The 25,375-nt window shown below is 46.9% G+C and overlaps 1 protein-coding gene across 1 annotated transcript in view; it reads left to right on the top strand.

Moving 5' to 3' along the window:
* Window positions 1-1,884: 1,884 nt before the first annotated feature.
* C6QH4orf33 (chromosome 6q C4orf33 homolog) overlaps window positions 1,885-25,375 on the top strand; it is a 302,616-nt gene continuing 279,125 nt past the window's right edge. Inside the window, exon 1 of the mRNA XM_069631055.1 lies at window positions 1,885-2,145. The gene's annotated coding sequence lies outside the window, so the exon portion shown is untranslated. The remainder of the gene's footprint in view (window positions 2,146-25,375) is intronic.

Genomic DNA, 25,375 nt, shown 5'->3' with positions numbered 1-25,375 from the left:
GCGGTTCACCGTGCTTCCAAAGTGATTCTTTTTACGAAAATGAACACCCTGTGTGCCATAATGGAACAGCGCGTGACTCAAGATGAAACGGAACAGTTATTGCGGATACAGATAAAAGAAAATAAATGGCTTCCGGAGTTCATATGAATATTCTCTAAACATTTGATGCCAAATAAATGTACTTTACCAAATGTACCGTGTTGCTGTTTCATTGTAAAGTACAGTTTCATATTCCGAATTGTGGCGCGCTGTGTTAAGTTGATCTGTGTTGGTTTCCGGGTTCTGTGTGGAGTCGCGCAGAAGACGACTGGGCGCGTTTGCCTACGCAGCACAGTAACGTCACGGGGAGAGGCGGGGAATATGAATGTTTTGATAATGTCAGGCTCAGGGGCGGGGGAATTGATTTAGTGCCGCAAAAGCAGGTGAGCCAGGGCGATCGGGGAAAAGATAGGATTATCAGAAAATGGCGGCTCCCAGGTGCTTGTTTTCGCGTGCGTTTAATGGACGAAAACTCGGGTAAGGTCCATAGGAAAGTTTTCTAAAATCGAGCCACTTAGCCTTAAAAAAACATGGCCGACCCATAGGGACAATAACATTTTTTACTAGAGTATGCCTTTAAGCTTACTTTTGACGGTTCCAAACTGTTTGGTGATTTGCTTGAAGATAAGGTGCATAAAGTGTTTTGTGCTGACAAACACGCTGATAAGTTACGATGGAAGTCTTCCTCAACATTCAAGAAGTCCTCTTCTGGTGTGGGTGTGACGACCAGACAGTCGTTACCTGGTTCCTCCTCCCGCTCCTTTCGGAAGCCCAGGGGGGGTTCTCTGCGCTCTTCTTGTCCAGGCCCAGCTCAGAAGTTCTGACGGTTTGGGCAGGCCGGTGGGCAGACGTCTCCAGCATTTTCTTTTCAATATGGGACCGGTGGTGCTTGGATTTTTGGGGTCTGGACACTGTCCGGAGGGGTTATCATGTGAATTTCCTGTCTACCCCTGTCCAAGGTTGCATGGTTCGGACTGCTGTTCCCCGCTCTCTGCCCAGGAGATTGGCTATGTCAGCGGCTCTGTCCGAGTTATTTCTGAAGGCAGCTATCATGTTGGTGCTTCTTCCACAGCTCGGTCTGGGATTTTACTCGAGGGTGTTTCTGGTCCCCAAACCTTAGGGAAAGTTTTGCCTCATTTTGTTCCTCAAGGCTCGGAACTGCTTCATCCAGAAGGAATGGTTCAAGATGGCGAGTTTGCAGAACATTCTCCCGATGCAACGCAGGGGCGACTGGCTGGCGTCCCTGGATCTCCAAGATGCATATTGCCACGTGTCTCTCCACCCCTGCTAGATGAAGTTCTTCAGTTTTGCTGTGGGGTCTCTGCATTTTCAGTTCTGCGCGCTCCCGTTTGGGTTGCGGTCAGCCCAGAGGCAGCTGTGTGGTGCACAGATCATAAATCATAATATAGAAATAGGTTTTCTAATGAAAATCACAATTGCATTGCACTGTAAACTACTGAGTTTACCTTTTTGACATGTGGGCGGGGCATGTGGGTGGAGCCTTTTACAATTGGGAGGAGTCTTGTGTGGCTATGGGTAGGGCATAATTCTCAGGATTTTTTATTTTCAAATGTAGGCAGGTATGCATATGACAAAAGCGCAGGCTATCCATGTCTCTTATGTCAGTGCAACAGTTATCTACCTCCTCTGAAAAGTAACTTCAGTACTAAGGTCCCAACAGTTTGTGGCCAGCTTGTGGGAAAGTGGCAGGCAGAGTCACTACAACGGAATCAAACCTACAGGATGCGTCGTCACGTTATGTCTTATATGTACAGCTCAGGGCTTTCTGGCCAGACAGAAATCAGCCCCTCCTCCGCGAGAGATAACTCATCTGCGCATGCGCGGTTTTACAGGTTGAATACTATATGCAAATGTCTTGGCTAGTTTGTGTTTCTCCGCTGAAAGAAGTCCGGCGATGCAGCTTCTTCCTTCTTCGTGGATAATGTGCAAGAAAACCAACCCGAGTCACGGGGCTTTCCTAGTGGTGACTTTGACTTCGTGTGTTGCTGCCTTCTTTTAAAGCGTGGGTGATCACGTGTTTGCAGCAACAGGAAGAGGACTCAAGTCAATACCAAGGGTCTCCTCTCTGCTTGTCACCATCACGTGGTAGGTATCGTTAGGTTGCGACTGTGTTATTGAGCCGCGTGAGTCAGATTGAAGCTTTCATTGGAGTGCCGTTGTGTTAGTGGAAAACTTCGCGGGTTTTCAGTTCTGCACGTTTTGTTTCTTAATTGTTGCCAGGAACATTGAGCATGGGGCACATATGCAAACGTTGTCGGGGCCACTTATCTGTTACTAATTTACGTTTATTGCTTTCTCCAAAACACTTTACATAGCCCACTTTTATACACACATATTCTCTAATCAATATTCGTCCTAGAATAGAAGGCTGAGTTCACGTTGCCAGAAATCGAACCTTCGAACTGCTAATGTATCTTTCTTACATCTATTTTTCGTAAAATGTATATTTAGCTTTTTGTGACGCTACACTTGCTCTTAGTATAATACACGTTATTGTATAAAAATAAGAGGGGGGGCAGGAGAGAATGGTGATAAGATCAAAAAGAACCCGTTTCTTTGTAACTGATTGGATTAGACTACTCTCAGCCCTCTGCAACTCATCCAGAACAGGACTGCAAGACTTGTCCTTGGCCTCAAGCCCAGGGATCGTATCTCTCCAGCACTGAAATCTCTGCTTTGGCTCCCAGTGGCTGCTAGGATTAAGTTCAAGACGCTCTGCATTGTCCACATGGCCTTCTGGGGCCTGGGTCCTCAATACCTCCAACTCTCTCTTCGTAAATACTTTCCTACTCGAGCTCTTCGCTCCTGCAAGTCCACCTCCCTCAGGGTCAGTTGCTTCTCCAAGCAACGAGTTGGTGGTAGATCTCTTAATTCGGCTGGGGCCTCCCTCTGGAACAGCTTCCGTGCCTCCCTTAAACTTGAGAACCATCTCTGGTAGCACCTCAAGACCTTCCTCTTTGCTTCTGCCTTCTCTCTTCCTCTCCCCTGCTGATCCCTGTCTGATTCTGCACTGGTCACCTGGGTACCCTCTGATTTTGGGCCCTCCCTGTCCGCCCACTTGCACACCTGCACTGTTTTCCCGGCAACCCTTGCAGTTGGGTCTGTATCTATAACCCTACAGTCCCCTTACCTGCACTTTGGACACCTGCTGTCTGCACGTACCCTTGCACCTGCCACTTGCTGGCCGCACTTCTTGTTATTGTTTGATCCTATGTACAGCACTGCCCCCTCCCCCTTTCCCCTGGCACTTTTCCCCTTCCCTTCCTTCCGTGTATTTGCGCGGTCTTAATGTTCACATGGCCTAGTAATATCGTTGTCTCTGTCCTCCCTCTGTTCCCCACCCTTGCCTTGTCACGCCTTGAAACACTTGTGTATAGGTGCGTTATAAATGCCATATCATATCATTATCAGACTATGGCCCTCATTAGGACCCTGGCGGTAAGGGGTTTACGCTAGCGTTAGCTGCGCCGACCCCTTACCGCCAATTCCGAGTTCCCAGAGCGCCATGGTCATTTTTCCGCCCGCTTTTTGCGGGCGTAAAAATCCATGGCGCTATGGGAACTCGGTGTTAATTACGCCACCGTAGTGTACGGTGGCGTAATTAACACCTTCCCCACTCCCATTGAGCCCTATGGGGCCGAAATGGGAATGGGGAAGGGTAAATGGGTCAATGGGGACTTACCGCCCCGCCGACCTCGGAATGGGGCGGTAAGTCCGCCATCCGCCATGGCGTAAAGGGACTTTGCGCCATGGCGGAAAAGTCCGCCGATGGCGGAATAAATCCGCCAGGGTCGTAATGAGGGCCTATGTCCCTTAGTGGAAGTGGGTAGCTTAGCTAGTTATATTCTCAACTCTGACATGTGCCAGACTGCACTTTCCAAATTCAAATCTTGGCAGGGCAGAGTCAGCCCTTCATTCTTATGAGTATGATACATTGATTGCCATTACATTTAGTAATAACACCTATTTTGTTTTTACTCTGCTTACAAACAGAAGGTTTCGGACTAAAGCACTGTATGTAAAATATGATACAGTATCAACTATTCTGTCTGGATACAGAAAAATGTTGGCCAGGGTAACATCAAAACGTGGAGTTTTTGGCATTCACAAAATAAGCCTAGAAACAAAACAGTCAAGATACATGGAAAACCGAGGTTGTGCACATCCTCTCTGCCCTGTTTAGAGCAAGCATAATCTCCAGCTGTAACTTTGTAAATATAGCACATTAGAAGAAGCCAAAACACATGTGAAATGCGAAAGGCCTCTGGTAGTGGATGTTGTGGTGAAAATGTCACAGCGCAGCTCACATTTGAACTGACAAGTGTGTAAGAAGAGAACTTGTTGCAATGTGCTGCATTGGATCAATGCCAGGCTTCCTGCTACTCACTGTAAGGTGGGCCAGAGGGGGGTAGTACAGGCATTATTATAGGGGGGGGAGAGCCTCTTATCCCCCCCTTCTAAACCCCTAGAGATGCCACTGCGGCGCGGGCCTGCTCATTATGGAAGTGGGCCTAAAACAGGGGCCCTTGTAACAAAAGGAGATGTATTTATTTTATCCGGGTATGCTTCTGAAGACCAGACCAAAGTTTGGAATATGATAAGCTATCATATACTTTTAACCAATTATTCAACCAAAAGTCCACTTGTATTGTCCCTATAACACAAAAGTGATGCATGCCGAATAACGTTTCCTGGGATATACTACTGTACTTTCAAAACACAACAAAAGAAATTGAGTGATAAAGACCAATGACTATTACTGGAGGGTGTAATAACACCTCACTCCAAAGTGCCCTAATCAGTGTAAGATCGGTAGTGAAAAACACTACAGCCTTGTGTGATTTACTGTCGTCTCTGAAATTGGATTGCCTCTTTATCACTGAAACATGGTTTAGACCCAATTCAATTTCTCACTTTCATCTACTTGTACCATTTGGTTTTCAGATAAAAGTTGAGAACAGAGAGGGTAACTGAGGAGGTGGGGTGGCCAGTATTTTTAGATCAACAATTGAGATCACTAATTTTCAGGGACTCAAATGGGAGTTTCAATTCCAGGTTGCTGTCTGTACCGTATCAACCTCTGCAAATACATCTACGCGATTACTACTTTTATGCTACCGACCACCTGGCCCTAGAGGCCCTTTTTTATTTTTAAACATATTTTATTGATTTTACAATATGACAATTATTGGTCAACTGTTTCATAACTACCCCCCAACTCCCAGTTATATCCCTCCTACTTCCCTTGGTGGTGCGGCGCGTTCCATTGTCCAGATTGTGGAAGATTCTTACAAGATGTCCAGTATTCTGATGTAGTGCGGGCACCATTGCGGCATATAGTCACTTTGCAAGAAGGCCAGCATTTGACCCCAGTCTTTCTGAAAGGCTTCCGGCGCTCCCTGGATTTTGTACATCATCCACTTAGTGAAACAAATCCTTTCTGCAGCCAGTCATATGTTGTTTGTGGGTCTTTTTGCTTCCAGTGTTGGGCTATCGTCAGCCACGCCGCTGTTATCATGACCATCACTCCCCTCTTTTGTGCTTTCGTGTATGTCCCCTGAGTGGGGTCCCATATTCCTGCCATCCATACCCTTTCCTGGAGTTCTATTCCTTGCACCATTTTGCCCATTTGGGCCTTCACTTCGCCCCAGAATGGCGGAAGGTTTGGGCAGCTCCACCAGACTGGGTACCTTGCGTGCAGTCTCTCTGGGGTGTAGTGCCAATTGTAGTATGATTTTATGCCACATTTCTTGCACTTGGATCGATCTTGTCAGTTTTGGGATAATTCTCTTTATATTTGTATTTATTTTTGTTTATATAGCGCTTTACGCCAAAGCTCTGCACATTATAACAACAGGATACATAAGATAATAACATTATAACAGTAACAGTAGAAGCAATTAACAAATTGAGAATCAGGCCAACAAAACAATAAGTAGAGCAATTAACTGGAGTAGAGAAGGAGAGAAGTGCAGTAGAATTGAGAGGGAGGGTGGGGAAGAGGGTGAAGGGAAAGGAAGGGGAGAGGGTAGAGATTGGGGGAGGGAGAAGATCACGAAGATAAGGCAAGGAGAGAGGGGAGTAGGAAGGGGAGGGGTTTCAAGGCGTGGAATGGAGGAGAAGAGATTTGAGGGAAGTTCGGAATGAGGAAAAGGTGGAAATAGAGCGGAGTGAGAGAGGTAAGGAGTTCCAGTGTAGGGGGGCTAGGAGATGGAAGGAGCGGAAACGGGATGAGGCACAAGGGGAAGGAGGAACAGTGAGAAGGAAGTGGTCGGCAAAGCGAAGGGAGCAGGAGATGAGTGTAGAACGAGAGGAGGGAGGCGAGATAAGGAAGAGCAAGACTATGGAGAGATTTAAAGACTAGGCAGAGAAATTGAAATTTGAGATGGGAGTGAAAGGGAAGCCAGCTAAGGGAGGAAAGGGAAGCAGAGATGGAGTCACGGGGTGAGAGGAGACAGAGGGTGCGGACGGCAGAGTGGTAGATAGATTTAACGGGGGCAAGATGAGAAGTAGGAAGTCGAAAGAGTAAGGAGGAGCAGTAGAAGAGGCGAGAGAAGATAAGGGAGGAGATTAAGAGTTTAGTAGCATGGAAAGTGAAAGAGGGGCGGACTTTACAAATATTAAAGAGGTGGAAGCGACAGGCACGAAACGTGAGAGATGTGATGGGAAAAGGTGAGAGAGGAGTCAAAGTGGATGCCTAGGTTGCGAGCGTGGTCAGAGATGGGGAGATTAGAAGGGGGAAAATGAATGAAAGGAGGATGAGAGGGAGGGGGATGAGAGTTGGAGGGAAAGGAAATAACTTCAGTTTTATCAGTGTAAAGGGAAAGGAAGCGAGAAGACATCCAGTTTTTTATAGCAGTAAGACAGGAGGAGAGTTTATAGTATATAATCCCATCGTTTCCTAGTGACAGGGACCTCTTGGGTGTTGTCCCAGCGCTTCATATAGTTCCATCGGATTTCTTCCCCTTGATCGTTCAGGAATTTACATAGGTTCGAAATCATTTTTTTTTAGCCTGTGTCTTATGTTAGATAGGTCTCAAACTGTGTCAGCTGTCTCGTGGCTGCTTCTCTCGTGGGGGGAGGCAATCCAATGTTTTAATTGGGTGTATTTGCTTCTCTGTCCGTTATTCCCATGTTCTGCTTACAATCTTGGAATGACATCATTGTTTGTCCCTGATACATGTCTCTAATCTTACAGCAGCACGCCTGGACCCATTGTGTGTACCCATTTTGTTCCAACCCCGGCTGAAAGTCTAGGTTGCCGAACATCGGGTAGAACGGAGACGGGAATGCCGTTAGGGTCCCCCTTTTGACTGCCTTGTCGCAAGTCTCCACCCCTACTCCCATGATCTCGCTTTTCTTGGTGTTTGGATGCCTATATCGTTTGTTGAGCCATAGTAGGTGTGAGAGGAGAGAGCCTTCTACCGCCCTGTCTTGTTTGGCCCAGATGTGTTGTGGATGAAGTGCCACCCATTCCCGTATTACCCTCAGATGTGCTGCCTCATAGTACCTACGAAAATGGGGAAGTGCCATTCCCCCTTGGCTCTTCTGTGCTGTAGTGTCGGCATTGCGATCCTAGGGTGTTTTTGCTTCCAAATGTAGGCGCTACTATTTTGTTTAGAGATCTAAAAAACGTTTTGGGGATTCTCACTGGCATCGCTTGGAAATAGTAAAGTCATTTTAGTAGTACTGTCATTTTTATGGCGACTAGTCTGCCCCACCAAGAGATGTTAAGGGGGTTTCACCTTGCCAGTTCTAATTTTAGGTTCTCCAGGAGTTTCGGATAGTTTGCTATATACATCTGCCCTATTGAGGGCGTTAATTTGATCCCCAGGTATGTAATATTCTCTGCTGTGTTGTTCAATTGTGTGATTCAGGCTAGTCTGTCTATTGTCTCAGGGTTTTCTGTTAGATTTAGTATCTCTGATTTTTGTTTGTTGATTTTTAAGCCGGAAATAGAGCCGAATAAATCTAATTCATCTATCAGGAGTGGTAGGGATTGTTCTGGGGTGGTCAGTGCTATCAGCATGTCATCCGCGAAAGCCATTGTTCTATGTTCGTCACTCCCCCATGACTATCGCCTTTACTTGCTGGGCTTCCCGTATGCGACCCAGTAGCGGCTCCAAATAAGTGGCGTATAGTAAAGGAGAGGGCGGGCACCCTTGTTTGGTGCCTTTGCTCAGGGCTACTGGTCTCGATAGAGTTCCATTCAGCTCTATCCGCATCATTGGGGAGTTGTAGTTAGCCTTAATCATTTGCAGATAGTTCGCCTGAATCCCACATGTTCCATTGTGTTAAAAAGTTGGGTCCACTCCACCCTCTCAAAAGCTTTGTCTGCGTCTAGGGACACTAGGTTCGTAGGGGTATGGTTCAGTTCTGTCTTCTCGATTAAGTGATGTTCCCTTCGGGTATTATCCGACGTTTGTCTCGTGGGAATGAATCCCGATTAGTCTGGCCCTATGAATGTCAGGAGCAGGTGGGATAATCTCTCTGCCTGTACTTTCGTGTATAATTTTGCATCCAGGTTTATTAGGGCTATCGGTCTGTATGATCCCGGGAGAGTGCAGTCTTTTGCCTGTTTAGGAAATACCACCAGTTTGGCTCGTTCGTTGGTTTGGTTATGTTCCCCTTTGACTTAAGCTGTTAAACAGGGTGGTTAATTTTGGTGCTAGCATGTCCTGATATTACCTATAAAAGATGTCTGAGTACCTGTCTCCGCCTGGTGCCTTGTTTCTCGGGAGTCTTTTAATCACATTTAGAACTTCGTCAACCTGAATGTTGTTTTCTAATGCCATCTTGTCTGGCTCTGAAATTTGTGAGAGATTAAGCTTCTCAAGATATTCTTTCTATTTATCCTCCTGAACCCGTAGGCCCTCTAAAACAGGGGTGGCGCTCGTATAGGAAGGATGGGGATGCAGAAATTACTCAAACATCAATAATAAGATCAACTAGGGAAGTTGGCAAAAGATATGGGCCCTAATGGCGCAAAGGGATACCGGGCACCGGTAATGACACCGGTGCCGGTAATCCCTTTGTGCCCTATTCCGAGGTCCCTTTGCAGGTCCTTCCCTTAACGCCTGGTTTTAGCAGACGCTAAGGATGGGACCCGCAAAGGGATACCGGAGTCAATAACGGTACCGCAATTTGCGGTACCGTTATTGCTGCCTTCCCCCTTCCCAACGAGCCCTATTGGGGCTCAAATGGGAATGGGGAATGGCTTTTAAAAAGGGGATTTACCGGTCCCGCGGAGGGCGGAATGTACCGGTAACTCCCTATGCCACCACGTTGGTGGCGGTACAGGGGGTGCAAGTCATGGCGCTAATAGCCCCATGACTAGCACCAACCTCGGAATGAGAGCCATGCTGTTTTAGTAACAATTATCTAAAACAGGGAGCACAGCGGACATCAACGGATGTCTCATAGCAAGGTCTCTACGATTTTCATAAAAAACATGTTATTATGGTACAAACTCGTCATCACTGACGTCACATTACGTGGCATACTGTAAAACCTTATACTGGATTGTGGTAGGTCTGTGAGAAACGTCCGCATATACTTTCTATGGGGTATGGGGTTGTGATTGAATCTCTATCAGGTGGACAACTAAACCTTCCTTTAGTGCAAGTCATCTTCATCGTCACAAAATACACAACGATTCATTGGATCTCAAACTATAGGGCTCTTTGATACATGCCCCTCTATGATTGATTGGCAGGCGTGTACCCTACTGGAATATTTCACTCACCAGCAGCGCACAAGCTGATACTCCAGGTGTTGGTGGGTTGGACTTGACCATACCTCCCCACCCAATTAGCCCATCATCTATCATCACTCTTTTTCACTGTCATTCAATTAGCCTTTGAACGTGGCGTTGCAAGCCTCACAGCTCCTGGGAATAATAGGGAGTGTGCGCATGCTCTTATCTTCTGGTCTCTGCGTAGTCCGCCCAAGTCTATTTCCATCTAGGCCATGTGACTGGAGACCATGTTTTGAGCTCCTTCCTTGTATTTAATGGTATTAAAATGAATAAAACTTGGCATTGATTGGTCTCTTTGCTACACCTTGGCAGGCGCTTGGCTCGTCTCTTACATTCAATGTAACTCTTGAAAAATAACCAGTTCTCGGCTGCCTTGACTTCTTGAGACTGGGCCATGACAAGCCTTCTTTATTCTTCTTTGCTCATCAACTACTTTTGTTAACTGCAACAAACTTTCAGCTACCCTGCTCATATTATCCCAGCTTGTTAAAATAAGACATGGAACATCCAGATTCTAATGCATATGTATGCCTTGGCAGCACTGCCTGCAATCTATTCACTTCTGTGTTCTTCACTCGTGCGATCTTCATTCTGCATGTAAAAGGTCATTCGATTCTTTACTTCGTTATTGGATTCTTTATGTTTTCTTTACTTCTTCTGTCGTCTCTACTCGGTGTGTCATTTTGCTTCATATGACGTCACCAGTCTCCTCTCTCATCCATCTTCTCGCACTCTTCGGGGATCTTTCCCAAGAGGCTGTTAGCTCTCTGTGGATACATAATGGCATTATTAATGGATACTTTGCATCAAATGCTGCTTGTGATATTGCATCATTACAGGTGTCGCCTTTGTCTCTATTTTCGATTCCCAACATATAGACAGGGTTGGGCCGGGCTTCCAATAGAGGCTTTTAGCTCCTCCTCTACACTCCCCCCTCTGGCTGATTCATCGACCACTTTCTCTCCAGTTTCCACATTTAGAAATCCTCTTTTGAAGAAATGTTTCTTCGGGGTCCATATCTTCATCACTCCCTTCAGAAATCCAGCTGATTTCACGTGTTCATCAGTGCTTCAGGTCATAAGACTGCATTGTCCACTTGGACTGCAGTAGATCCATTTTCCCACATACTTCTTATGGTTCTTTGGATACAGGAACTTAGTTCCCTCAGGTGCAAAAATACTGGCTTTTACGTAGTCTCTGATTTCTTCATGTGTCAGATCCTTGGGTTCTAGTCCAGATTCAACATCGATCATGATTTTCATTCCTACCGCTTTCTTCGTTGTCTTCTTACACTGTACGATTATCATCCTATTCACACAGAATCCAAGCATTATCATCACTAGTAATGCCCCAAGAAAATGTTCGCCATCCATTGTGGAACCCATGAGAAATTGATGCAAAGCAACTGTCGTCTGCAGTGTCTTCTACTTCATCTTCCATCTTGGTGTGTAAGTTTGTCAGCAGGGTTATGGCGTCTGTTAAGGTCACATTCTCGTCATCGTGAGAAGGTATGAATGTGCAACATGATTCTCTGATCATGTCTAGGACATCTCTATTCTGGAGTGTCATCAGTCTTATAGTTCTCAACTCTTCTTTGATCACATTGAATCCCTTTATGGTAGTGTTGATCGTCTGCAGGAGCTCCCATCTGGTTATTTGTAACCATTTGGTATTCACCATCATCTGGATTCCTGGCATAAAGATAGTTGTGAATACTGCTGAAGTCTGACGGAACAATCTGTGTTCATATGGAATGTCATTGAAAGCTTTTATTGATTTTGCTGAGAAATAATTCTCCCTCTTTGTTCGATTGAGAACTTCAAGTGATCTCCTCTTCCTTAGGGGAGCATCAACCCTTGGAAATTCTCCAATGTTCAAATCATTCTTCGGGATCACTAGCGCTGGAACATGAATAATTACCATGGAACACAGTCAACCCAGTTTCTGGGTAGCTTCATATAAGCTCTGGATCCACAAACCCAGTAGTGATCCATTATCACTATTTTTCCATCCTTCATTCCTGGCACATCAAAAAGTCGTCTGCATTTTTGATTTTCTCCGACTTTTTTGTGCCTTTATTTCTGAAGCATAGTTCTGCACTTGCTAAGGGCACTATCTGCACCGGGCCTCCTTTATATTCAACCCAGGTCAGTAGCTTGGCAAGTTTTGGTCAGAGAGGTTTGCATCTCTCCTCCACACGATCTATAGTATATTTGTTACATCCCGTTACTGCCACTGCTCTGCATATAACAATGCCTACTTCCCAGCCATCTGGTGAAAGTACTGTTCCCCAAACTTGTATCTGGCCCCATTCCTTGCAACTTCGTATTTCTTCATCAATGTTCCCTTGGCAATTAAGCTTTCTGTTTATCTCCCATCTGATTCCAGCTCCTTTCATTCCAGGCTGTTCGTATCTTATCACATGATCCTTTATGTGTGGTCTTGCTCTTGTTTTCAAATCTTGTACATAATCATCTTCTTCTGGTGCTGACCATTTTGTCACCCATACTAAGGATGCTGGTCGACCCTGGAATTGACCTCTCGTATGACAGATTGCAAGGTGAGTCAGGCAATGAGCTGTTTGGACGTCTATTTCTATAGCCATGAATATCTTAGAATTTTCCAAGGTGTAAGGTAGGAGAGCACAACCATAGCAACTCTTCGCTGACGGTCTTTTGCCTACACTTCTTTCATGTGCTGATACCACGTTATTCCCCAAATGTGCTGTAATGTCTAGATAATTATTTAACTCATAATCATCTTTTCTTATTCTGCTCTTAGGTCTCTTTCTTGTATAGTGAGTATGCACCCAGTGATCATGGAGCAAATCAAAAATAGATATTCCTTCAATCTGAATCATAGGGCCACCTGTCATCAAGGTAGGTGACCTTACATGTGTCACTGGTGTAGGGATAATCACATAGTGCCTTGATCTTTGTGTAACAGATATGTCTATAAGGGTCATTGATGTAGGAAGACTCAGAGTAATTTCTGCCCTTTTTCGGACCAACAAAATAAACAGTGTGTACCAGACGAATCAGAAACACAATGATAAATGTTGTGCATGTATATCTTATACACCAGTACATCAGTCCCCACCAGCAGTGGTTTCTCATATGCCGCTGAACACGTTTGTGGTCCACTATTGTATCATTATTAGGACTCCAAATTATGCCTGTGAATTATTTTTTAAGGAAGGAAAAAACCTTTTTATTCAGGCAGTCTTGTCAGATGCTCAGGTAGCTGCCAAATTTGCTCCATTATTGCTATAAGCAATCTTCTTATAACTGGACCATTTTTGGGATTGTGCAAGAAAATATATATGTCAGTATTTCTCCCTAACAGTGCAGGGTATGCTCACAAAATAAAAAGAAAAACAGCAAGTAAGAGCCTATGAATGTGGACATCAGACAGCACCATTAGGGAAACCAAACAAGAACTCATTGAGGAAAGAATCGGGGAACTGGTCCCTCTTCCAATCATCGTATATTAAATTGAGATATGGCATACTTTTTTAGGACTTCAATACTTTCTAAAGTCCAAGTTCACAAAAAGTCCTGTGGCTCAAGCAACAAGTTCACACAACTGATATAATATTTATAAGGAGTGTTCACGGAAAGCCACAGTCCAAATGCACACCTGCATTTATTCACTCAGCGCTTTCTGCATCCTTCTTCCATGTCATCGATCAAGTCTGTACATGCTGAACTACTTCGTGTTCACTTGCTTCTGAATCAACGGGTTGGGGGTGGATCGGTCTCACCAGCATACTGTTTAACATCTCCCAAGTGAATACAGGCAATCCTTCCTGGACTTTTATTGCTGAAAGGGTAATGTTCTCTATGATGTGGAGAGTGTGTGACCAATATGCACTTCATGTTATGGGTGTCTGGATTCTGGTATGTGATACAATGAATGAGACAGCCCTGCCTGAAACTTGTATGAATGCAGTGTGGAGTGCTGAAAGGCTGGGTGCTTGTTTCAATCTATATTCCTTGTTGTGAGTATCTGGGTGGCAGAAGAATGGCCTGAATGCACTGTGAGCCTGATTGGCTGCCTGCCTGTCTGAATGCCATGCTGAATGATTGGCTGCCTGAGTGTGTCACAGATTTCCCCTCTTCTCACCTGTCTGTATTGTTTGCTCGTGATCTTCGAAGATGTCTTCTTTCGCGCTGTTCGGGATTTATACAACCCTGGGCGCGGGTCCTCGGGTTCCAGCGTGCGGTTCGTGACCCGGCTCCAGGAAGCGTTCAGATTTCTGGAAAGAAGTCCAGGAAATGGTGAGGTTCGCACTCAGAGATACGAATGCGATGGAAATCCAGGATATGCAAGGTGAGGAAAAGGGGAAGGATGAAAGAAGAGGAATTCAGGGGACCGGGAACCAGGAATCGGAAGTAATCGCTGAACGAACTCCGGCAGCACACGTCTGACTACTGCAAACGGTAGCATTGAGACGCGCAGGGCCACGGGGGCGTGTCTGCTTTGTAGAGCGTACGACGCAGAGACTGGCAAACAGCGTTCCGCATACAGCGGCCATGTTGGGAGTACTGCTGAGTTCAGTCCCCTATGGGTCAGGGACCACGAAGTCCAGAAGGGACGCATACGGTGGTTCATGACAGAGTGTGGCTCAGCAGTGTGAATGAGAGACAGAACAGTATATCTAGGGGCCTCTCACTGCTAGAAATCGTTCAGAAGCTGAAGTCGAAACTTGATGCTTATTCTCGAAGCCGAGCCGGAAGAAGAAGGTTAACTGCTGTTTCCCGTTGATGCAATCTGAAAGCTGCTATCCCTTCAGGGAACTGATCCAAGAGAGGACCTGGCTAGGAGACCTCTTCCCGAGCTACGATTTTTGCACAAGCTAACCTTCACCAAGTCTCCCTGGAAGTCAGCCTTCGAAAGACTGTCAACCGGAGACGGGGACCGCCGAGGAAACTCAAGAGAAGCACCCGGAAATCCGTCCCATGCCGTCGACAAAGGTTCGGAGGACCACCGTAACCGCTGGAAGCCCGTCTAAGCAGTGTTGCCCAGAAGCGGGGACCGCTTAACTCCGCTGCTCGACGATCGGAGCCGCAACAGACTGCTGTCTAAGAACACTTCGAATCTAAGGACTTCCTTGCCAGCACCGTTGACCCCTTTGTCCTGCCGGAGAAAGTCGAGGCCGCTGACGTGCCAAGGAGAATCCGCAGGTGGGTTTCCCGCCACCCAAAGTCCGCAGAGATGCAGACGAAGATCCGAAAGCCAGCTGTGGCCCCGTCCCGTTGGCCGACGACACCGGCGACGACCCGAAACCCTTGCTGGGCCAAAGTTCTTCATTGACTCTTTGCAGCAACGTCCTATCGCCATCGAGGTGCACTGCATGCCTCATCTTCGCAGGACGTCCACGATCAACCGCCGAGGAGCACCGCAAGGACCAAAGCTGCCGCCTCAACACCATTGTTCACCCGTTCTTTGATGAATCTCGATGATCCTTGGCTGCTGCCTTAAAGAGAGTCACTCAAGAACGATCCGTCGACAACCCGACGTCAAACTATGCTACACCAGGTACATTGGGGTGGTAGAACATTTATAGAAGGGAATAAGACTCTGCTAAACAATATATGGACTGGGCTTGTCAGTACATCTTATTGACAGGTTTCCCAGGTGGGGGGATCCTCACACAGAACTGTGCCTGGGGTAGGGGCTCAGTATTCTGCCAATTGTTTCACCCACTTGTTTTCCTCCTAAGTCTATTGTTGGTTCAATTTCTTAATTGATTTGTATGCCATTTGTATGCCATTTGAAACTGTCTGCAGTTGATGCATTTTAATGGAATCAGAGTAATTGTGGTACCACATAGAGACTGTATATATTTATCATTATAGAATTGCCTGAGCACAAAGTGTGTTATTGTATGTATATATAACGAACCTTATTTATATAAAGAACATAGTGTGTGGACATTCCTTTGTGGGTGCTTGGGGACTACACTGTACTTAAGAACCAGCCTGCATCACCTCCTGAGAGCTTAACCCTTGATTGCTCGTCCTGCATAGAGAATCTTGGCTTGGGTGCTCTGTACTTCTACTCTGCCATATAGAGGGCAGGAGTACAGATACCCCCCTCCAGTCTTTACAAGCCCCACCTTCAATTTCCATCAACTGTGTTTTCGGTAAATTGATTAAACCCTTCATGCATTACCACAACCATGGTCACCCCCTCTTTATACTAGGAGTATCAAAACTTGAAATATCTGAAGATTATTTAACCCTTTTGGCTTCTTCATCTGCGGCTTCGTTTCCGCATGAAATAAAATTAGTTCTTTTAGTCTGCACTGCGCATTTAACTATTACAATGGCTGCTGGGAGCTGTAGTGCCTTAATAAGCCTGTGCAATAATACTGCATGCTGCACTAGAGTGCCATCCGCTCGGAGGTAGCCCCTCCTTTTACAACGTGCTAGCCCTGCATGCACGGTTGATGTTACATAGGCGGAGTCACTGTACACTGTCACTTCTCTCCTTCGTATTTCTCAAGCGTGATAATAAGCACTACCAATTCTGCTGCCTGTGCAAAAAAATGAGATGGCAGCCTTTTGCTCACCACCTTTTCAAACTCTCCATTTTCTCTGTATCTCACTACAGCTGAACCAGTCCATCTTTCTCCATTGTTTTTATCGATCTTTGATGACCCATTAATGAAAAGAATCTCCCCTCTGACAGTGCGTTCTCATTTACATGCAGTATATCGTTATATGATTCCTCCTAGCTCATGCAATCATGCGCATGTTCTTTTCCTGCCACAGGCTCAGCTACACATGTGGCAGGGTTCACTATCCTGTACCTGACTACCTTAATTGCAGGATTCGATATAATAACTTCATACAAAGGTGCTCTCTGAGACATTAACGTACCCTTAGGTTTCTCTAAAATAGCAAAAAGAAAGCATGCTCAACGAATAACGTCATACAACATCCCATCACTATGGTTTCAGATTTCTCAATTGCAAACGCGGCTGCTGCCAGCGATTGTCCGCAAGGAAAGTGTCCTCTCATAACCATATCTAAAGTCCCACTATAATATGCCAGAGGTTTATACACCAGGGTGGTCCTCTGTGTAAGCACTGCTGTCATAACTGTCCAATTTGTGGTGAAAATAGAAAAACTTTTTTCAGAATAATTAGGAATCCCTAATACCGGAGCTGTACAAATTGCTTTCTTTAACTCATCAAATCCTTCCTCATCTCTTCAGTACATTCTATTTTATCCTTTTTTACTTGTGCCTTTTTGAGCGCCTGTAGGGTCTTGTATATGAACTATAATCAAATACCCATGCTCTAACATAATTGCGCTATCCCAGAAATTGCTGCATCTGCTTTATCGTATGCGGTTTTGCTGTCTTCTTAATCGCCTCTGCTCTTTCAGGCGTAATCTTTTTCCCCTCATGCCAAATTAGCTGACCTATGTACAACACCTCTTCTTGGCAATACTGTAACTTCTTGTTATCCACTTTATATCCTGTCTGCTAGGATAATCATTAACTGAATCAAATCTTCCCTGCACTCATCTTCTGTTTTGCTGCAAACCAATTATAGATCATCCACGTCCTGTAGTACAACACTTTTCCTTCTCAACTCAATATTGCCTAAGTCCATCTGAAGGACCCTATTAAAAATGGATGGAGATTCACAATAGACTTGAGGTAAACGAGTACTTTTCAACTTAGTTTGGCGAAACGTAAATGACGTCAAGTCTTGGGAGTCCTTATGCAGCGGGATTGAGAAAAATGCATTTTTCAAGTCATCCAATGTGAAATATTGCGCTTCAAAAGGAATACTACATAATATCGTTGCAGGATGCGGAACTAGATGAAACTCTGCCTCTACAATCTGATTAACCGGCCTCATGTCCTGAATTAAACACCACGATCCACCCTTCTGTTTTTCCACAGGGTACACTGCGGCATTGCACGGTGACTCTGATGTGACTCAGATGCCCTGTTCCATAAATGCTGAAATGGTCTTAAAAATACCCTCATCTGCCTCTCGAGACACTGGGTACTGTCTTGCTCAAGGTAAAATTGCTCCAGGCTTCAGTGTAATCTTAACTTCTCCTACCCCCTTCAATAGGCCTACGTCATAGGGGCCTGTAGTCCATAATGAGGTTGGTACCTTTTCTAAATCCTCGTTTAGGTATTCTGGACTTTGCCGCACTATCAGCATTCGCAGTGGGACCTCTCTTTTCTCTATTCTAATCCAATATGTGATTTTCATTTCAATTATCAACTCATCTTCTGCCAGATCGTCTTTAAACATATCCTCATCCGTAACATCAGTCAATCTACATCCTTCCCCAATGGCAATCACTGTTCTCCATGGCTTTCCCTCATCCCATCCTTCGACCATTGCCAATAACCCTCATACTACAGCTACAACTAACTCTAGAGGAATTATTCATCGCCCCTCTTCGTCCATAGGTATCTGTGGCCTAAACAAAAACTCATCAGGTATTCTCATAGTATTTCCCACTAAGCCGGGCAACCATGTTAACAGAATGCGTATCCCATAAAGAAAAAACATCAGATTTGAGTGACACTCCTCGCAGAGCCATACGCTCTGTAAATGCCATAATAAATTCGCCCACATTTAAATAACGTATCCCAGGAGTGGAACATACTATGCCATCATCAGTAAACAAAATCGTCATATTGAGCTTCGTCATTAAATCTCGTCCCAGAATATTAACTGGAGCCTGCCGTGAATACAACTGGAGTCTGCCGTGAATACAACAATGGTGCAGACATGTCACATTCTGCCACAGAGATTGGTAATTCATCAGTAAAAGGAACTCTACTTGTAGCTCCAGAGAAACCTTGCGCATTCATGGCATTTCCCGACATTGGATATTTTTACCTCACGTATACATCAACGAGTTGCCCCAGTGTCTACTAAAAAAGAAAAAGATTTGCCTCCTATCGTTACATCAACCCTTGGTTCCTCTTGGGGGTCTTGTGTTACCAATAGTACTGAACACATTAAGTCACTCTGTGAGCTGTCCTATTGTGGATATATATTCATCCCTGTACCTGTGAAAGGACTCCCTTCCATCACAGTGGCACCTCCTACTCTTGGTGTCATCAGCTGCCCTGTGTTTGCGCTGTGCTGTATTTGCATGGGTGCGTGTTGTGACTGCCCTTGTGGCGGACCCAATGGTACCTGCTGTAATTGCTGCTCTTGTTGCATTTGCGACGCCTGCTGTTGATACACTGTCTGATCTTGTGCAAACCCATTCCTGACCTGTGGGCTATATATGCTGGAGGGTAAGCTGTCCCCTCCCTCTTGAAAATTGGCCATTATGTACATACTCTTGACTTCCACACATACGTGCAATGTGGCCTGTCATGCCACATGCCCAACATACAAGAGGCGCTCCTCTAATTCGTCCCCCTTGCATATTCTTTTTTTAAAATTGTTTTCACAAGTTGAACAGCCAATAAAAAAAACAGAACCATAGCAACAATTCTCTCAACTCCCCTCCCTCACCCTCCGGAGGACATCACCATAGTTCTTGTGGAGCTACTCAAGCTTGGAATAGATCCAGTATTCAGATTTTGTCGGGGCACCATTGCATCATATAGTCTGACTGAAGATAGTCCAGCACCACCCCCCATTCTTTCGAAAAGGACACATTTGAACCTTGTAAAGCATGAGATAATTTTTCCATTGCGACAAGTGTCCACACCTTCTGCAGCCAGCTAAATATTCCCAGAGGGTCACGTTGCTTCCAATTCTGGACTATCGCTGCCCATGCCGCAATTACCAGGCCCATAAAACTCCATTGCGCCATCGTGTATCCATTGGCTATATGGTCTCTCATCCCACACATCCAGACCTTCACCCCCAATTGGTCCACATTAGGGACTATCCCCTGCATTTGGGACTTCACTCCCGTCCAAAAGTCCTGAATCCATTTACAGTCCCACCAAATGTGCCTCCAGCTGCCCTCCCTCCCGCAGCCCCTCCAGTATAATGTGGATGAGTGCGGATACATCACATTTAATCGCTCCGGTGTATAGTGCCATTGCATTACAATCTTAACCCACATTTCCCTTGTTTGGATGTATCGGGTCAGTTTAGGGATACCCCCCACAGCTCCCTCCACTGTGGTTTACCCAGTGTCCCTTCCCATTTTAACATGTAACTCCATCTGATATCCTCCGTCTGCACATTTATAAATGTATACAGTGCCGCCACTAGTTTCTTTGACCCTGAATTGGTTAAGGTGTACTTTTCAAAGGGGGTGAGGTCCCTCAAGGCCACCTACTTGATTGCTGGCACTGCCAGCCAATGTCTGAGCTGCTCGTACTTGTATCTGTCTGACTCTTTAAGCTTTAGATGCCTGGTGCAGTCCTCTAACGACATGCCCTCTTGGTCCCGAAACATTTCTCCTATTTTTGTCCACCCTGCCTGCTCCCATTTCTTGAACACCTCTTTCTCCATCCCTGGGGGAAAATCCAGGTTCCCAAACATAGGTACTCTAATTGGGATAGCCTGAAAGTAGTATACCAGCTTTGGAAGGACGGACATCTTAACCGAGGCTATGCGTCCCCACCAGGAAATCGCCAAAGGGTTCCAGCGCTCCAGATCCCTCTTAACTTTTGCCAAGAGTTCCGTGTAGTTCTCCCCATAGAGGCCCTCTATCCTGCCCGTAAGGGTTACGCCCAAATATTTTATCCCGCTGCCCGCTACTTTCAGGTTTAAAGAGGTCACCACTGGTTTGATCTCCTCGCCATCCCCTGCCAGAGTTAATACTTCTAATTTGTTTCTGTTAATCTTCAGTCCTGATAGCGCCCCAAACTTTTCAAGTTCCTGACAGACCACTGGGAGGGTTCGAGCCAGGTCTGACAAGACAACTAGCATATCGTCTGCATACGCCACCACCCTATGCTGCGAGCCAGCCATCTCTATCCCTGCGATCGAGGGTAGTTCTCTGATCCTTATCAGCAATGGCTCGAGGAAGACAGCATATAGAAGAGGCGATAGCGGGCATCCCTGTTTGGTGCCCCTCGACAGTTCCAACCTACCCGTGACTTCCCCATTCAAAGCTATCCTAATGGCAGGGGTGTTATCGTTGTCTTTAATCATTTTCAAAAATTGCTCCCCGAATCCCATACACCTAAGGGTCTGAAACAGCATGGACCATTCTACCCGGTCAAATGCTTTTTCGGCATCTAGTGCCAGGAGGGCTGCCGGGGTTCGCTTGATCCCTATCTTTTCTACCAAGTGAATTATTCGCCTAATATTATCATGGGTTTGACGGCCAGGGATGAGGCCTAACTGGTCTTTATTAATCAGTTTGGGGAGAAACGGGGTCAACCTTGCCACTAATATTTTTGTGTACATTTTGGAGTCTAAATTAATTAGGGCTATAGGGCGGTATGAACGCGGAAGCATCAGGTCCTTTCCTGCTTTATGAAAGACCAGTACTTTGGCCTCATTCATCGACTGTGTCACATTCCCCTCTTCCTTGAAGGTGTTATATAGTTTTGCTAAAAAAGGAATTAGACTGTCTGCATATTTCTTGTAAAAGCCCGCCGTAAACCCGTCAGGGCCCGGAGCTTTGTTTACATGGAGCTCTCTTATTGCCTTCCGAACTTCGTCCTCCCTTATTTCTCCTTCCAGGGATTCCCTCTCTTCCTCTGACAGCCGAGGTAAATTTATCGCTTTTAAGTAGGAATCTTGGTCCGAGCTAACTGGGTTGCCCGAGGCGTACAACTTCTGGTAATAGTCTCTAAAGACCTCCCCCATGTCTCCCGTGTGGGTTACTGTCGCCCCCTAGCGTTCCTTAGCCTTGTAACCGATAGGTACCTGGCTAGGCAGTTGAGAGCTAAGCAGCAGGAACTATCGGCTTTATTCGTCTTCTTATAGTAATAGTGTCGGAGATGGAGAAGACTCCTCTCTGCCTTTTTTGTGCATAGTACATCTAGTTGGCCCTCTACATGCCTTAACGCTCTTTTCAGGCGGAGGGTGGGATTCCGTGTGAGTTCCCCTCGAACGTCCGCCATCTTCAATTCCAGCTCGTTCTCCCATGCATACCACTGCTTATCTTTAGAAGCCTTCAGGGCAATCAAGTGCCCCCTCATTACGGCCTTAAAGGCCTCCCACACTGTGCCCTTGTTAACCTCACCCGTGTCATTGAGGGCCCAGTATTCCTCTATCCTTTTCCTAATTGAGTTCCCTAACTCAGGATCCTGGAGTATTTCCTGAGGGAGCCTCCATCTCCAGAGCCCTGACCTCCTCACCGGAGTTTTTATTTCCAACCAAAGCGGTGCGTGATCGGATAAAGAAATGGAGCCTACCTCCATCCCTTGAACTTCCCCCAATAACCCCACTGTTACCCAAAAATAATCTATCCTGGACATTGAATTGTATATGTGAGAGTAGAATGTGAATCCCCTCTGCTGTCCATTAATTTTCCGCCACACATCGCACAGCGCTAGATGGTTCATTTTTTGGCAAAGATATTTTGAAGGAGCACCCGGTCCTTGGTGGCTCCCTGTGCTCCTTTCCACTGTGGGGTTCCACGCCAGATTCAAATCACCCCCCAGGATTATCTCCCCCTCTGCAAATTCCTCTAGCTTCCCCACTATCTCCCTCAAAAAGCCACTTTGCCCCGTATTTGGAGCGTATACAGAGGCTAAAGTGAAATTCCACCCTTCAAATGAGACATTGGCAAATACAAAATGCCCCATTTTGTCTGCCTGAGTATTGTGAAGCTGTATATTCAACCCATCGTGGAATGCGATCAGGACCCTAACTATTTTGTCCGCCTGTACTTCCTTAGGCGCAACTTTGCTTTATCCTGGTGTCTGATATGCATTTCTTGTAACAACAGGATGTCCCCTCTCTCCCTTCTCAGAAACTCTTCTACTTTCTTCCTCTTAACTGGGGCATTTAGGCCTCGGACGTTATATGTTAAAATTCTCAGCTTCCCCATTAGCAAAGCCCCCCTGAAGTAGGCAAACCCTCTCGGAGCTCCACATACATACTGCCCTCCAGAGCCCCTCCTTTCTTTACCCCCTACCCTCCTAAATCCCCCCTGAACTTGAACTCCCCCCAACAACCCAACAACTGTCCCGAGGAGGGCCCAGGGACCTATGATTGCTAGGACGCACGGTCCGTCGCACCTGTCCCTCAGTGAACTCGGGAATAACTCCCTGGGGAGTCCTAAACCCCGCATTACCTTCTTCCTTGTGTGATTCCGGCGATGAAGCCTTCGCTGGGCCGCGTTCCTTAAGTCCATTGGAACGCAGATGGCCTCTGTCCTTTCCAGGGCTATGTGTTCACTCTCACACCCCTTGATCGCCCTGCGCCCGCCGCCATCAAAGCTTTCCTCCCCCCGACTGCTTCCTCTTGCAATGTGCCTCTTTCCATTCCCATGGATTCCTGCGGGGTTCCTCCCTGGGCCGCTGGCGCCTTTCGACTCCATCGTCCTCCTGGATGCCCATCACCTGTAGCCCCTCCTCACAAGACGTCACCCTTCTTGGCTTTCCCTCCCAGGAGAATAACAAACCAAACGGGAAGGTTCATTTGTACCGAATATTCCTCATCACCAGTTCCCTAACCACAGGAGCCATCGCCCTCCTCTCCTGAAGGGTCACCTTAGCCAGATCCTGATACAAGTGAATTTCCACCCATTACATTCATCTTTATTTGGTCCATTCCCCTGGCTTTCCTCTGAATTTCCTCTTTCTGTGGGTATGAGGACATCGCCACCAACACATCTCTGGGGCGCTTCCCCGGCTCGCCCATCCTCTTGAGGCCCACCCGGTGGACCCTGTCAATTTTAATAATTTCGGCATCCTCTTCTGCCAAGCTATCTCTGAAAACTTCTTCCACTGCCTTCTTTAAGTCTTTTTCTTCCACCGTCTCCACCATATTCTTAATGCAGATATTCGACCCGCGGGACCGATTTTCTAGGTCCTCGCATTGAAGCTCTGAATTGTGTGTCAACCACACCTCTTGCCCCCTCCCGGGGCCTCTGTATGCCGGGATAGTTCGCGCTCCAATCCTATCTATATCTCACTGCTGAAGTGCCCCTCCCAGGGTGGGGACCAAGACTAACCGTGGCCCGCTTTCTCTGTGTCTCCACCACCCGCCCAGGGTATGCCCCTTAGCCAGCCTCCTCTTCCACACCTGTAGCCCCACATTTAACCAGTGGGGCCTCCAATTAATCGACTCTGGCTTGCGACTTCTGCCCTGGCTGGTAGTGATTAGTCGTGCCTCCCCTGTACCGGCCCCAGAGATTCAGGGTCCGCCCCGGGGGAGAGTCAGGCGTTAATTGACAATTCCCCCTGGTTGAGACTTAACTGGTGGGGTCCCCTCGCCTGCACCTTGACTCCTCCAGGCGTCTCTCTGCTGTTAGATATGGGGTGGCTGGGGACATTGCAGACACCTCTCAGGTGCCCGCCTGCTGCCTCCTCCTGACGCCTCCCTCCGGCTTTGCTGGGCCTCCTCTGTGTCCCCCTATGTGTGGCGGCTCTCCGTGGCTGCTGGTCCACACGTTCCCGATTGGGGGGAAGGGCACCCGACCACCGTCAGGCTGCCTGGCCTCCGCCGGGATCACCCGGCGTCTTTCTCCTCCGGCTGCAGTCTCTCCTTAACTGGCGCTTCCCTCTGCAGCCTCTGTACAGGCGCTCACCGCCACACTCCTCTCTCCGGGTTCGGCGGCAGCCCCTCCCGGGCAGTCCCGCTTCTGGAAGCGTGAAGGCAAAGCTCCTCCCCGGGGGGCACACCAAGCGATCAGCTTCTGCCCACTGCCTCCCCTCGATCTCCTGCTGCTCATGCAGGACTCGCCTGGTCCTACAACAAATCCTCGCCAGGGGACCCGCGCCGAGGCAAGAGATGGCGCTGCCCCTCTTCGGTAAGCGCACTACTGCAACCGAGTGTGCCGCCCCTCACGAGCCACCTCTCACGGTCTCGGCACCACTTCACCACCTCCAGGGGCCGTAGGGTCGAAATGCACCGGACTTGCGCTCCCAATGCTTCTCTGGAGTGCTTTACTGTCGCAGCCCGGCGGTAGTGACCTCTACGCACATCCCCTCACCATGGCCGCCATTGTGGAATCCCCCTTGCATATTCTGATTGTCATTTTGCGTATTTTGAAAACCACCATGCTTATTTTGAAAACCACCCCTTCCTCCAAAACCCATTCCTCTGCCTCTCTGCACGAACCCACTTCCTCCTTGATCCGTCTGACGTTGATTATTTACCTCTGGTGCACCCGTAGATTGCTGCATACCTAGCTCTTCTGTGCTTGTCCAAGCCGCCCCTTCCAGAGAGTATTTTGACAATTTCTTCTGAACTAACTTGGCTTCTCCTAGTTTTCTTATTTCTTCCTTCTTCCTATTTTTCTCTTGCAGCAGTCGATAGTGATACACTATAGTCAACTGTATTTCTGGCCATGGCTTTGCCTCACTACCCACTAATTTCTTGAGCTGCCTCTGCACTTGCTCCGGCAGTCCTTGACATAAAATGTGATAAAATACTGCTACTGTTTTTCCCCATGGCTCTTGCGTTTCCAAAGT

This window comes from Ambystoma mexicanum, chromosome 6q (assembly GCF_040938575.1).
Source record: "Ambystoma mexicanum isolate Mex_15411 chromosome 6q, UKY_AmexF1_1, whole genome shotgun sequence".
NCBI lineage: Eukaryota > Metazoa > Chordata > Amphibia > Caudata > Ambystomatidae > Ambystoma > Ambystoma mexicanum.
Note: the sequence above shows the minus strand (reverse complement) of the source record. Positions and strands in the feature narration are given on the sequence as shown.